This window comes from Lissotriton helveticus, chromosome 2_1 (genome assembly GCF_964261635.1).
Source record: "Lissotriton helveticus chromosome 2_1, aLisHel1.1, whole genome shotgun sequence".
Classification (NCBI taxonomy): domain Eukaryota; kingdom Metazoa; phylum Chordata; class Amphibia; order Caudata; family Salamandridae; genus Lissotriton; species Lissotriton helveticus.
Genome location: NC_136059.1, coordinates 1,623,438,906 through 1,623,453,247, shown reverse-complemented (window position 1 = coordinate 1,623,453,247; position 14,342 = coordinate 1,623,438,906).

Genomic DNA, 14,342 nt, shown 5'->3' with positions numbered 1-14,342 from the left:
GATTACTTTTTGGTAATTCCAACTGTAGATATAAAAAAAATACCTAAACTATTTTCAGACCACAATCCTTTAATTATGGGTTTGATACTCTCAGTAGATCATTCACAAGTGAAATGGACGTTAGATAGATCACTATTACATAATGAGAGCTATCTTGTACATATTAAAAAAATGGGCTATAGAATACTATGAAGCCAATCAATACACCTCCTCACGCAATGTAGTTTGTGATAGTTTCAAAGTTGGTCTTTGGGGTGAAACAATCAGCTTTGTAGGGAAATCTAGAAAATAAGAAAAGAGCTAAACTAATAGATTGATAATCGAATTGGGAGAACTGGAAAAAGAATATACAATATGGTGTGGTTTATGGCCTCTTTCTGCGTGCATGATAAGTTAGCATGGCTTATTAGGAGTTTAAACGCAATTTTTCCTTTTGCTGCTTTTTTGCACACAACACTGCTTAGCTGTTTTTGCAGAGTTAGCTTTCACGAAGGTCTATACATGAGAAAAGATTTGTTTTTCAACATCTCTAGACATATGTCATGTCCCCAGTCTGTACAGTGAGTGCTGTGCCGCCAAGGTTATCATAACGTGCGAGCATGTTTATCGGCGTGTCCGTGTAACACATTCTAGACACAACAATTTGGCAGCTGCAAGCCGAGTAGGATTCTTGCGCCTTTATCATAGCACACGTGCCAGAATTGAACACACTTGGAAGATTCCAGGCATGCAGAGAGACTAACCCATCCTGATGTAATTTACACTTACTGAGTGGACAGGTAAATGGGGACCCCCTAAGAAAGCTCTAGAGACCTCCTATAGTTTTATAATACTTACAGGCACATGCATCAATATTGTTTTTTGCGATTCCTTAATTGCGAAAAATAAGGAATCGCAAATAAGGAATTGCAAAATGCAATGCATCATGAAATCGCTAAATAAATTGCGATTTCTTAATATTCCTTAATTGCGACTCGCAAATTGCGAGTCGCAATTAAGGAATACCTCTCCATTCATTCCTATGGGCTTAGAGGCCCATAGGAATGAATGGGAAGACATTCTCAATTTGCGATTAGCAATTAGCGAATCGCAAATTGAGAATGCGATTTCAAGGGTGCAGGGGTGTCCAAAGGACACCCTGTTGCACCCCTGAAAACAATCTGTGCACATATGTTGTGCACACACATGCCCTAAGTGCATGTGTGTGCACAACATGAAACTTTGAAAAATGCACAAAAGTTCCTTTTTTTAAAGTTTCCGCAAATTACCATGAGGTTCAACCTCATGGCAATTTGGTCCCCCTAATTGCGAAATCGCAATTTTTTTAAGTTTCATGCATTGCATTTAAGGAATCGCAAAATGCGATTCCTTAAATGCAATCGCAATTTTAGAATTCACAAATAATTGCGAATTCTCAAATTGCGAGGGCCTTTACCCTTCATGCATTCCACAAGCAGATTTTGCGATTACAAACGGCCGATTTTTGTGATTCGCACCGTTTGCGATTGCAAAATCCTTTGATGCATGTGCCTGTTAGTTCCTAGATAGGGAGGGTGCTTGAAATAGGCGCTTTTATCACCTGTTGGCACTATCTTTGTAATATGATTCCTCCTTTTGTATTTTATGGAATTGTAACCATGCTGACTGTATTATTCTTAATCATATTTATGCTTATGTTGATTAAAATACTGCGCTTCAGATCATGTAGTTAAAATAAAAATTTTTAACCTTACCGTGTCTCCATTTTACTCCTGTTTTGGACTGGTATGAACGTATAACAAAAGAGTGTTCTCACTTCCCACCATTCCTGAGATGTCCTAAGTCGCATGTTCTAGGTTGTCCAATCATTGGTTTCTTTGCTATAGGACGAAGAGCTAATGTGACACTGATTGCTAGTCTGGTAGGGGATTGGGTACTAAGGTGAGTTTTGGCACACCACTGAGATCCTAAGTCTCTATGGACAGTTCTGTGTCTGGGCAGAATCCCTGTAACAACAGATGCAGTTAGACGAAATCAAGAAAACGAAGAAAATATAGTACGCCAGAACACAGCAATTATTAAAGCAGAAATAAATAATTACTAAACTAGGAAAGGGGCAGCTATTTATCAAGCACACGAGTCTGAAGGACACGAGCACGGCGAAGCCATCGGTAACGTTCCCGTATTACGGACTAAGCAGAAAATAGCCTGAAGTAACATAACAGAAATTATTAAAACCTTTGAGAAATTCTATCAAGATTTATATCAGCAAGGTAATATTGATCCTATGCCAGCTAATGATACTGAGCACATCTTTGGTGATCGATGTAGGCTCAGGGAAGAAATGCGGCAAGAGTTGGACAGAGAAATAACCAAAGAAGAGGTGCTCTCCGCCCTTCAAGCTATGGCTATAGGGAAAGCGGCAGGCCCAGATAGGATCCCACTGGAGCTATACAAGGCAATTCAAAAAGAAATAACTCCTATACTTTTAGACGTGTTCTTGGGGATATAATACAGTGGGACCCCGTTCAAGACTTGGCAAAGGGCAGATATCATGGTTTTTCTAAAAAAGGTGAAACCTGCAGATAACCCCGCTTCATACAGACCCATAACTCTTATGAATGCTGACACAAAATGTTATTAAAAAATTCTAGCCACCAGGTTAGGGAGGATCATAGCTCATCTTGTCTCCCCATGGCAGCACGGCTTCGTACCAATGAGAGGCACAACAGACCACATTTGACGTGCTATAGCTCTATTAGATACCACTGAGACAACTGGCGAGAAGATGGCTATGATCCTCCTTGCAGCTGAGAAAGAGTTTGATCGTGTGGCCTGGCAGTATTTATGGACAACGATGGGACAAAGGGGTTTTAGACCGGGTATTTTAACAGCCATACAAGCAATGTATTATCGGCCATCTGCTAGACTAAATATAATAGGGCAAGAATCAATCTCTATAGAAATTGCAAGGGGGACGAGACAGGGGTGCCCCTGTTCTCCAATATTATTTGCTCTGTATATCGACATCTTTATAGAGCAAATTCTCCAAGATCAGATTATCACCCCAGTACAATGTAATGGCCATGAGACCAAAATATTGGCCTATGGCGATGATTTGGCTATAGTAACAGGGGACCCAGAGAAAGCAATTGTGCAAATCCAGAAATTAGCAGAGGAATATGGCCGAAAATCAGGGTACAGGGAAAACTCAGATGATATGTAATACCAGCACTGGGTGTAGTGATCCTCGAAGGTCAACTGAGGTAACTTATCTAGGTATCAAGATCACCAGTGATATATATGCCATCTGGAAAATAAATATGACACCAGTAAATAATAAGATTAGTACAGATCTTTGCGGATTAAATAGACTTCACCTGTCACTTATAGGACGCTGTAATATTTTAGAAATAGTTATGTTTCCTAAAATGTTATATTTGTTTAGATCTATACCAGTAGCAATCGAAGATCAGCTTTTAAAGAAAAAAGACAGCATCTTTAGCAGTTTCTCCTGGAAATATTCTAAAATCCAGCGATCCTTTAAATTTTTAGCACTGCCACAGGATCAAGAAGGAAGGTCTGCTCCGAATATCAGGTATTATTACTATGCATGCTTTTTACAGCAAATGACCTTTGTAATTTTGCCAGGTATAGGAAGCAGACAATATAATATAGCTGGGGATCTTCCCTCAATATATGAGCTAGCCGTAGGAACCAACTCTCAAGGGGTGCTTCTTCGTCAAATTGAGCCAAGCTATTAGAAAAAAACTAAATTTAAGATAATGATAGCAATTTGGAAAATTTGGAATAGGATGGTGGCCCTCGTGAATATTCCTATATATAACAGATATACCTCCCAGTGGCGATCTTCCCTTTTTTCCTATATCAATGTATGACAGACTGGCTAGGCAGTGGGAAGAGAAGGGAATTTTGAGGGTGGGGGCTATATTTGGTCAAACAAAGACTATCATTCTTGGAGCTCCAGCATAGATACGGTATATCTGATGGATCATTATTTAAATATACGCAGCTTACGAGCTATCTGAACAAAATGAAGGAGAAGGAATTCTCCCTGCAAAGGAATTCCTCAATAGAAACTATCTCTCAGTCTCAGACTACAATCAAGAATATATATAAAATCCTAATAGGTACACTTCCGGATGATTTGGAGGCAGTAGAGGCTAAATGGGTTATTAAAACTGGAGACTGCGATATTGATGTATGTTGTTCTCTGAATCTATCGAGTGAGATATTTCTTGCAGCAAATTTAAAAGCCCAGCACTACTACACAATATATGAACTTTATTATACCCCGGAGAAATTACATCTTTGGGGGAAAAGAGAGGACGATAAATGCCCTGGGTATGATCAAGGACCAACAGACACAATTCATATGTTCTATAGCTGTGAGCAATTAGATTCATTAATAAAACAAATAGAAATTTTCCTGACAGCAGCTGTAGAGAATCCTATTGAAATATCTATCATTTTAATGCTACTAGGGTGCGATGAGAAGATACAATATGATCATCGCAAGAGCAAATTCGCTTTTATTGCTGTTGCTGTAATACGACTCCTTATTGCTACCCTTTGGAAAGATCTAGATCCTCCTCGATTTCAAACATGGATAGGCCGTTTACTGGCTATATATCATCATGAGAAATCTCTATATAAATGTAAAGGTCGGGGCGCACGTAAGCGAGGTAGAGAAATCTGGGAACCTTTGAAAAAATGGATCACTAGACAAACTGGTGTGTATATGGAAATATATCGCATTAGGGTCACCGGACGGTGAGATCTACAAGAACTGACTGTTTATGTAAAGGGTATTTTCTGGACTCTGATGCTATTTGTCTACATGTGGTCCACGTTTTTCTTTCTTTATGTGATTTTTTTTGTTGCTTTCTATTTATATAATTAATGTGTATGTACATGAAATATTGAACCATTGGCTCTTGGCTAATCGGCTAAAAGTTAATTTATGTATGGAATCTTTATGAATTCTGATTTTGTAAATCCTCTCCAAATAATATTTTTTTTAAAAATGAAGGTGTGTGACAATGTACAACATACCCATTGTCTGGTGATCTTGCTATTGTTGTGAAGGGCTATGTGCGAATATTGAAAACTGCCAGTTGTCAACTCAGCTGTGGATGGATATGTTACTGTGAAATGTCATCTGAGAACGTATATGGGATGTGTATGTTGACAATGGTTGCCCATTGTGTTGTCGGCATGTTGGCTTATGTAGATGGTCGGTGTTGTGTAATGTCTGTGATGCCACACTGACACCAGTGAATGTTGTACTGTTGTGTTTCCCTAGGTGCCTTGAACTTATCCTTGCCTAAATACAGTACATACTCCTGATACATTATGGATATGTTGAAGACTGTACATCCTGCACTAAAGACAAAGCTGACACAATAAAAGTTTGTACGGTATTATATTTACAAAGTTGGCATGTGAGGGGGTGTACAATTTTACATAGAGGTGATGGTGGAGCAGTGAGTTGACAGTCATGGTAAATGAGATGAAAGAGTAGTGGTGACCCAGTCCAACAGACAGATGCCATTCCCAAGGCAGTGTGGGGAAGGACAGTCAATGCACAATGCAGTGGGGAAGATGGTTGCCATCAGTGCTGGCTCCGTGACTGGCGTTTGGCAGATGCTTTGCCTCCAGAGACTCCCAGGCTCTTCTTAGGAGGGCCCCTTGATCATAAGGTCCACCAGTTGTCCAATGCGGGTGTCGATGGACCTCATCAGCAGTATGAGCTCACGTAACAGGTCGTCCGACTGGCCACTTTGTCCCTGGCCCTGTTGGTAGGCACCAAGGACTCTGGTGATGTGGTCCAGGGATTCGGTCCCAGCCTCCTGGTGTCTTGAGTGACCCTGGCCCTCCCACCTACTCTGCTGCCACTGACCTGTTGCCTTGCCACTGTGGGTCCCCGCACACTCTCCTTGCTGTCCTCAGTTGGTGGTCTGGGGTGGTCATCCTCCGCGACAGGGAGAGTGTTGCAGGTGGCACTGGTGGTGGTGGTGGTGGACGGATAGGCCGTAACAGCAGTTGGTGTTGCAGCAGATGTGGTGGTGGGGAGGATGGGGTCCTGGGACCAGTTGCTCCCTGACACACCAGATGGGCCGGCCTCAAGGTTCATAGTCCTGAAAATCCTGGGAGTCTACATCCGAGAGTCCATGTACCGGGGGGGACAGGATCTGCTGGTCGTTGGTGTTGTCCTCAGCAGTAAGTTCTTTGTCACCTGTTGATTAGATGGGGAATGGTCATTGTTGTGCACTCTGCAAGCATTGTGTTAGCTGTGTATCATCCACTGTCTGTACACTACGCAATTGACTGATCTTCACATTGTTTACTATGTGCACTACTGTGCCTCCTAACATGATGCAGCGGTACATACATTACTTGTACATGGTGTGAGGTATCAATGCATGCCATGCATCTCGTGCAGGATTCATGTTCACAGGGACCTGTTGCCATGTAGGGACCAGCACAACCTTTTCTCATTGTTGAATCCTTGTTGATTTGCCTACCCTGGCAGACGTCACATCTGGCCATGAACTGGGCATTGTATTTTCCTACATACCGTTGTCCTGTCATGCCAAACAGCCCTCCCAGGTGAGATGGCTACCTACCTGTTAGGTAAAGCTGAACAATTCAATGGCTGCCAAGTGTTTCCTGGGTGGGGTGGGGAGGGATCCATCTTGATGATGCTGTGGGACAGGGGGCATTGTGAGAGTAGTAGTGCAGGCCTCCCATCCCCATACAGCCCTCTCAGGGAAGATGGATATCTACCTGTTAGGTGAGGGTGATCCATTCAATGGCTTTCAACAGCTTCAGGGCGGGGGTGGTGCTCCTTCCGGCTCTGGTGTGGGCCAGGGGGCGTGGTGGGAGTGGTAGTACAGGCCTCCTACCCACAAACAACACTCTTTGGCAAGATGGCTACCTTCCTGTTATGTCGTTTGGTGTACTGCAATGGCTTCCAAGTGCTTCTGGGTGGGGTGGCGGAGGGATCCATCTTGATGATGCTGTGGGACAGGGGGTATGGTGGCAGTAGTAGTACAGGCCTCTGTAACAACAGGGTAATTTTATTCTATTTTTAGACTGGTGGTGACTATAATCCACTACCATCTCAGTCCTAGTTGCATTTGCGTTCATTTGTAGGGCTTACCTATGTGCGTTGACAGGGTTTAGTGCCTTTTATCATTTCTGTGGGCCTACAGGCCCGAAAGCTAGAGAGAAGCCATTTTGTGCTTCTGCCTCGACTGTCCGAGGCACTTGCAGGGTAAAGGTAATGTTTAGAGCTTAGACTGTTTTCTGCTAGTAAGAAACCGGTCAAGACTAGCCCTTATCGAATTTGTCTCTTCGGTTCTAGACGCAATACACAGGTGGCCACTGTGGAAGGCGGAGGGAGCCGGCGATGGATACAGGAATTTGGTGGGAGTCGGTCTGATACCGGAATTTTCCATAGAGAAAGAGAGCTCTATATTATCAAAGAGCGAGCCGTGAGATGCGAGAAAGTAACATGTGGAGTAGACAGGAGAAGTTGGTCCAAAGGCTGGTGCCGAGAGATTGATACCATCAGCTGAGTAAAATCCTGAGACAAGGAAGGAAGGTGATCAAGGGTCCCGTAGTGATATCATACGGGAGTGGCAGAGACTGAGTCCAGAAGAGGGTTCGAGTATTTCGGAACCATGGCAGCGTAGACGAGGCATAGCGGTGCAGACCTGTATTTGTGAGCCATAGAGGGAGAGCAGAGTCCCGAGCATATTGAAGACAAAAGCAAGAGCGAGAGAGGGATCAGCTCCGCTGCTGAGATGGAAAGACGCACGTCTAAGGTGAGGCGTTCTGAGTTAGTGTAGAATACATCTAATCACTTATTTTGCCCCTTTTAGGTTATAGGTAGCTACTAAGCTAAATCATGTTTGTTTGGCTCATTTTGTCATGCTTAATTTTAGAATAAAAGATTTAATGTTAAATATCTTTGAACGTTGTTTTTATGAATGAGATTAACCTTTCCTTTTAACCAGGTGCTGATATACAGAAGGATGGGATATGCCCTTCTGAAAAGGTAACTGAGATGGGGGGAGAGTGTGAACTTCATTTGGAAAATAATTTATAAAGATGAACCTCCATTAGTGTAGATCGTCGGGTGACGTTACAGATATCGTCGGGTGACGTTAAAGACATCGTCGGGTGACGTTAAAGATATCGTCGGGGACGTTAAAGATAAAAGTCGGGAGACTATAAAGAATCGTCGGGTGACGTTAAAGATATTGTTGGGTGACGTTAAAGACATCGTCGGGTGACGTTAAAGATATCGTCGGGTGACGTTAAAGATATGGTTGGGAGATGCTAAAGAATATAAGATGAGGTAATTATAGGATAAGATATGGAATCCATTAGATATTAGTGGTATGTTTGATTGTATAGGCTTGTAAATAGCTTCTTTTCACCTTCTCAGGTGAGTCTTCTAGATATTTTGTAAATAGTGCCCTGAGAAGAGTGTGGTTACGTGACGACTGGGTCAGCTACGGTTGGTAGTCTGCTAGATCTGGGAGTACAGTCATTACATTTGGCGTCACGAACAGTTTTCGTTTGTTGGGTGCGGGTATGCCTTCGTGATTTCGTATGGGGATCCGTGGGTTCTCGCCGTAAGTGATTTTGTATATATTTCTTTGATTGTAATGTTTTTCTTGTATTATATTGTTTTTCTTTGTTTTTCTTTGTGTTATACAACTCTAAAATGTTTTCGAGGAAATCGAAACAGTCTTTTCAGTTGCCTTTGGAAATACCTGGTTGGGAGGCGACTGCTTATGAAGCGCTTGCTCATGAATGGGCTAATTCTACTGGTCTGAGTGAGAACTGGAATTCATGCTTGGAGGCTGCTGAGCCAGCTCAGGTGGTTGCGTGCTTGCAGAAGGTTCCGGTTGCGAAAGGTGACCAGCTTCCCATATTGGGACGTAGAGGTTGGATTTTATTGAACGCGTACAGGCTTGTACATGAGAAATGTTCTCAATTGCAATGTGAGAATAAAACTTTGGAAAATCAGTTGGTTCAAGTTCAAAATGATGTTACTCTTTTACGTTGTCAGAATAAATTGCTTGCTGACAAGTTGGAGACGTACCAAGCAGTAGCCGAAAGGGCAGCGGTGCGTATTGCGAAATACAAATATAGACACAGACGTGGAAGGGTTAATACTAGGAAAGTGCGTATGGTTATTACAAAGGCAGGGCTCGATTGGAACCCTGACGAATGGCATGGTGACATTTGGAATTCATCTGATTCATTTTCTTCGGCTGAAGAGAATGTTACGTGTGCGCCTTCTCGCACGAGACTTGCCTCTGAATCTATAGACCATACTGTGGTTTCTGCTCAGCCTAGTTATCGATGTAAACTACAAGGTAATCCTAATGCTCCCCAGGGTATTCCGCTTGACAGCTTGGAAGATTTTACTCAACAAGAATTTAATGACAATTTGGAAAGGTTCCGGCAAAAGTCGGGTGAATCCTTGCTTACTTGGATGGTCCGTATTTTTGATTTGGGTGCTTCAGGGATCATGTTAGATCGAGGTGATGCTGTGAAGTTTTGTACTTTGTGTTCTGATCCTACTGTTCAAGAAGGTTTTCGTTCTTATAATACTAACAATCAGGTTAGTCTACTGCAGTTGGCAGTGGACGGATGTAATCACAAATACCCTACTGAATCTGATTGGCCTATTAATGACAAGCGGTGGTATACTTTGAGAGATGCTTCTCAGCGATTGAAAGAGGAAGTTATGAAGACAGTGATCTTTTTGGATTCGGCGCATAGATTGATGGATGGTTTGGTCAATGCCTCTGTGAGGAACAGGATCATTCGTACTGCTCCCGCTGCTTATAAACAAGTGATGATGACTTGGTTGATTAATCAGAATGGTAATGCTTTGTCTGCGGTAATTGAGGCTGTGCGTGAACTAGGTGAGTTGGGTGAATGGATTAAACCTGAACGACAATCCCGACCGGAAGGTTGCACTAATGATTACAAGTTCACTAGACATGACATGTCCCTAGCTTTGATTAAAGATGGTGTGAAAGGTGATGACATTCATGATATGCCCAATAATGTGTTATGGGCAATGTTCCGTAAGCGTGGTTTGGACAAGAAGGAGGGTGCTAGAAAAGTCCGTAAACAGGACTATGATCTTAATCCCTCTGATGACAGTGGGGATGATGGTTTGCCGCGTCGAGTGAGAGGCAGAGAGAGTGGGAGAGAGAGAGAGTGGGATAGGACACGAGATGAATCGACTCATTCTAGAAGAGAGCAAGGAAGAGATAGAGAGGAGAGAAGAGCCCATTCTGAACGTAGAGATAGAGGAGAGAGAGATCAATTCCCTGAGGTGAAGTTGAGAGATAAACGATCATGGTCCCTTGAACGGAGATCACAATATTTTTCAAATGACAAAAATCCTTTCCATGAAGAGTGAGAGTATGAACGAGAGGCGACATTACCTAAACGATATGAGAGTCTTTATCCTGACTTGACTTGGGCGACAGACCACAGTAAACGAGACTAGGAAGTAGGTCAAGCTCCAGTACAAAATTGGGCTCACAAAGATTATAGGCCTTATGTAGATATTGAAATTTATTGGAGACATCGAAACATACAGAGGGCCCGAGCATTAGTGGATACTGGAGCGGGGGCCACTCTAATTTCTGGAAATCCCAAAAAGTTTAAAGGACAAGGCTACACTATTACTGGATTAGGTGGTAAAGAAACCCCCACAGTACAAACCAAACTTGAATTGAGAATTGGTAGAAACCCCCGAAAAGAGTATCATGTATTGGTGGTACCTCTTGATGAATACATAATTGGAATTGATATTTTAAAAGGTATGACATTGTATTTAGATGACGGATGTTATAAATTTGGCCAGAAGTATTATATATCAACAAAATCTGTGAGAGTCGGACGTTTAAAAATACCTCCGATTAAAATTCCCCAAGCCACAAAGGTGGTTTCCATGAAACAGTATCGTATCCCCGGTGGGCACGATGAGATCAGTGCTACCATTCAAGACTTAATGGATGCAGGAGTGGTAATTCCTATTACATCAGCTTGGAACAATCCTGTCTGGCCGGTGCGTAAACGTGATAATTCTTGGCGCATGACTGTTGATTATCGAGAATTAAACAAACATACACCTTCTTTGACTGTGGCAGTCCCTGATGTTAATAGCTTGATTGAAATAATTCAGAAACATTCAGGAACATGGTATGCAACCATTGATATTGCTAATGCTTTCTTTTCTATTCCAATTGCCCCCGAATGTCAAGAACAATTCAGTTTTACATGGAATGGCCGTCAAATGACGTTTAGAAGTCTTCCCCAGGGCTATGTACATAGTCCGACAATCTGTCACCGAATAGTGGCAGAGCATTTAGATGAGGTGATTGTGAATCCAAATATTCAAGTTTGTCATTACATAGATGATATACTAATTCAAGGTGCGACACAAGATCAGGTACGAACACAGTTAAACAAATTGTTCCACATTTACAAAGCAAAGGCTGGGTGATTAATCCTGATAAATTACAGGGTCCTGCACAGCATGTGAAGTTCCTAGGTATTCATTGGCATGAAGGGAATCGAGAAGTAATTCCACAAGTGAAACAGAAAATTGCAGAGTTTGCAGTTCCTAAAAACAGAAAAGAAGCCCAAAGATTTATTGGTTTATTTGGCTTTTGGCACCAACATATTCCACATTTGAGTCAGATTCTGGCCCCTTTGTACAAAGTTGCACATAAAAAGAATGCATTTGAATGGAACAGAGCACAGCAAGATGCCTTTGATTTGGCAAAAGAAGCAATTCAACATGCTTTAGATCTGTGGCCAGTGCGTGATGGTGATGTGGATCTGAATGTATCTGTACAAGATAAGTATGCAAATTGGAGTTTGTGGCAAAAGCAAGGTAAAACTAGAGTACCCCTAGGTTTTTGGACTAAAAAGTTACCTGAGGCATGTGAGCGTTATACGCCTTTTGAGAAACAGCTGCTTGCATGCTATTGGGCTTTAGTGGATACTGAGCAGTTAACATTAGGACATGATGTGATTTTGATACCAGAAATTTCTATTATAAATGAGACTGCAGGTGCCCTTAGCAATATTACAGCTGAGCTTCAAGCGGATCGCCTTATGACATTACAAAACCGCTTTGTTTTAGATATTATACTTGCAGATAGAGGTGGGGTATGCAAATTGATTAGATCTAGTTGCTGCGTTTTCATACCAGATAATGCCCCGACAGTGTACCAAGCCATCTCTAGACTACATAAGATCTATGAGTCGATTCATGTGGACAAAAGTAACTGGTCATTGATGGGATGGTTTTGGGAATTGTTGTCCAAATGGGGATGGAAGGTTCTGATGTTCCTTGGTATGGCGTTAGCTATCCTTTTCTCGTGTTGTTTATGCATCCAGTGTGGTCCAGCCATTTGTGGCCTTTGTGCTACAATCTGTGTAAGAAGACCCGTCTCGAGAGAAGTGAAGGATAATAAGATGATGTTACAGCAACATCTTGATGACCTGATGAGAATAGACATAGATCTGGATTCAGACTGACGTGAGTTTAGGATATTGCCTACGTAATGGCAGAAGGAGGGTCTGAGGTTCTGTAAAATCTGCCTTGTCCTGTGATATTACGGTTCCATCCCGATTTTGGTGATGTTGTACCGTATTTAGCGAGTACGACTAATGTGGAGTGAATTCGTCATGTTAACTAGTGAGTTCATTACGTATTCAGAGACTTTGTTTCGAATATGGGTTCCATTTTGTCTTTACCTCCATTTTGTGTTGCCCTCACGTAGGCCTGTGGCAGTAACCAAACGAACAAAGTTGCATGGGCTTCATTGTTCATACACTTATTAACTAAGCCTTTTCTTGACTCTAAGGTGCATTCTAAGGAATTGACCTCTTTATCTGAAACTGACCCTTTGCTAGGCCAATTTCCTTAGTTGATCCTTGTCTGAGATTGCGAGTCAAAGTTCAGGACACCGTTAATTTTTAGCTTTTCTACACATGCTTTATCTTGCTCGTTATCTATCATCGTTTCCTTTTTATGTTCCTTCGTTATATGCATTGTGCTTTGAATTATGGGTTTGTCCGGCTTTTGGTAATTGAATTTGGGACGATCCTAATAATTAACTTGTGGGGATGGTACAATGTAAAGTGAGCCTTTTGGAATGTGATAATGTATAGAAATGTGTTTCTATTGGTCAGAATTTGCTGCAATGGGTGTCCATTTGTAATGTGAATATTGTGTATAAATACTGAAGTCTTGCTCTACAAGAATTGAACAGTTTCTTGAGTTGTACACCGTGTTGTATCGCTGGGATTACTGTTACTAGCTGCAGCTAATAAATTTGATCTCTGACGCCACCTAGAAGTATTCCGTGTCTCTGTATACCAAGGCAAGGGAACCCAGAGGACTTCGGGCGTGTCCCTGACGCCGCTGGGTACTTGAAATCCCAGTTCTTCAAGCCTCCCTCTCGCCACAGCTCTCAAAGTTGCACAGCAGAGACTGCTAGATTAGATACAAGACAGTGCATATATACTTTCAGCATACCTCATGCAAACCCCGTACATGGAAAAGTACCACTTCTTGCGAAGCCAGCAGGAAAACCCATATAAGGCACAACTGATTGACTCAAAACTCAGCTCAAGTTATTCCAGGGGGAAGGTCAATAAAGGTGCCTCCCTTTCGTTCTGGGACACGGGAGTACAGGCATGGCGCCTACAAGAATGTGCTCTTCCCACAAGAAAGGCAGATGCGACCTTGAGTTTCCTAAGTTAGAATCAATGGTCTGTTCATAGCCCAGTCTGACCTTTCAGGCTCTCCACACAGTAGTTTCACTAATGAAAAAGACACCAGGGAATGGAACCAAAATGGCGTCTGTTCATTCTAGGCCCGATTCTTGATGTATGCATAGAATAAGTGTATTTACAAGGGGTTTCCCTAAAGCAGCGAGTTAATATATTGGATACATTAGGCCGACATTATGTGACATCGATTTTATATTCCTTCAGTATGAAAGCCAAACCAAAAGGTTTACCATGCCAGGTTGAATGGGCAGTTTAAAACTGCACTCACAGGCTGCATTGAAGGCCTGAGACATGTTTAAAAAGCTTCTTAGGTTGGTAGTACAATAAGTGTTGCAGGACTGCTAGTAGCATTTAGGTTCCAGGCCTTAGGTGCATGTATTGCAGCTTTACTAGGGAGTTACAAGTAAGTTTAATGTGCCAATTGGGAGTAAGCCAATGCTGCCATGTTTAAAGGTGAGAGCATAAGTACTTTAGCACTGGTTAGCAGG